We start from the raw sequence: 2,156 nt of genomic DNA on the forward strand, positions 1-2,156 counted from the left end.
GCTCCCACTAGGAACACATCTTCCTTTTCTCAGTTCCTCTTCATGTGAGCTGTGTGTTTGTCATTTCAGTCCTTCATTGTTGAGTTTTAGTCCTTTCAACTCTATTTTTAAGATCATTTACTTTTATTCTGTGTATATATCTATATCTATAGTATATATATAATGTTTTGTCTCCATGAATATCTGTGCCCCACGTATGTGCAGTTCCCACGGAGGCAGAAGAGGGCATCAGAGTCTCTGGAACTGAAGTTACAGACAGTACTGAGCCACCGTGAGGGCTCTGGGAACCCAGCCTGATTCCTCTGCAAGAACAACATTTAAACACTGAGCCATCTCTCCAACCCTGCCGCCAGTTTTTGAGAGTTTTAACATTTGCAACAACTGAAAGAACGTGATCATTTCTGCCCTGCACTCTCTATGGCTTTTAGATTGCTTTTCTCGCCCAGATGGCTGCATGGGCATCCTTCTTCCTGCACAGCTCTAAGTGGAGCTGAGAGTCTGCTTAAGAAGGAGATGCTTTCCAATTAGAGTGACTCTGGTCTCCGGTTGGAAAAGACACAGCTAAGTAGAGGCTAGGGAGCGATCTCTTTGCTACAGAGGTGCCAAATAGAGCAGAGAAATGAAATAGTCACACATGGTTTATATATATGCATATATAAACCACGCCAATAGAGCCAGGTCCTGCAGTGGGCGGTATGTGGGAGAGACTGAGTCAGAATCAGAATCCCTCAGTTGTTGGCTCCAAATCCATATGCAGCATTTGGACACTAAATAGTGGAGATGGGCGTGGGTATGCTATACCCTTGAGTAGGAGATTACTATGAGGTAAAAAGCAGGCTCATGTCAATCTAGAGAGTGTCTACACTTGCTAGAGTGTAAAGAACATAACTGAATTCAACTGGACAGAGATTAAACAAATCAAATAAGCCAGGTGGTTAGTCATGGTTAGTCACCACGTTTCTTCTCCCACAGGTAATGGCAATTCTGACGTTCCCCTCAAAGGGATGCTGGTGAACTCTAACCAGGTCTGGCTCCAGCCCCAGCTTGGCTCAGGGCTGCCTACATTTTGGTTAGATTCATAAAGACAAAAGAAAGATCTTAATATTGTTCACAGTTCCCGCTGGTGTAGCTCAGGCCTACTGCATCCCACTGGGACTGAAACCACACTGTTCCCGCACGTACATTTTTGACAGTACTGGGCAATAGCTTGTTCAGCAAGAGCCTTCCCAGGGTACCTACTGCAATCAACTTTTCCACTTTGGGTTTCTACTGTAAAGAACCTCTCTGAACGTCTCACGCAGAGAATTCAATTTATATCATCCGAATAGGTGGAAAGCAAAGTATACCCCACTGGCTCCAGGGGTTGGGAGCAGCCACCATATTTACCTTCACTGTTTCCTGGTTTCTGGGGGCAAATGAATTGAAATTCATGTTATAATTAAAAAACCATTAATAGGAAACGTCAGCGAGAAGAAGCAATTAGTTAAAGTATTATTTAAGGTTATTCTACATTCCAGCTATCAAAAGTAATCACTCTGAGTAAAAACAATCTTTACTCATTATTAAAAGCTTAAGTATTTACCAAAAACTGAAAAATACAATAGAGTTTGCCTGGACTCTCTTCTAGGGAACAATTTCCTGACCCAACACCTCAAGTGCTGTCATAGGCTCTAAAGATAAATGTTTGACTTTCCAACAAAAGCAGTCTATACCTTGTTCTGTGAGCTCCTTCTTGTCTAGTGCTTCTTTATAAATGGAACATTTCTCTTCTGTTTAGTGCACCATGATCAGAGCTACAGAGAATTTCATGAACGTTTTTTTTTTCTTGAGGACCTTCAGTTCTTTCTCCTTGAAGCCATAGATTAATAACAAGTATAAAAATTATACTGACTGTAATTTAAAGCTGTAAGGACTTTTATGCTGTAATTTGACATCTTATTTTTAATTTATAATATTTTTATTCATACACTTGTGTCTCTGTGTGTATATATGTGTATGTGGCTTCATAGGCCAGAGAAAGGCATCATATTCTCTGGCGTTGCAGTTAGAGGTGAGCATGAGATGCCCAACCATGAAGTGGGCACTGGGAACCAAACTCAGGTTCTCTGCAAGAACAGCAAAAGCTCTTAAGTTCCCACCCATCTCTCCAGATTCCT

This window comes from Microtus ochrogaster, chromosome 5 (genome assembly GCF_000317375.1).
Source record: "Microtus ochrogaster isolate Prairie Vole_2 chromosome 5, MicOch1.0, whole genome shotgun sequence".
NCBI lineage: Eukaryota > Metazoa > Chordata > Mammalia > Rodentia > Cricetidae > Microtus > Microtus ochrogaster.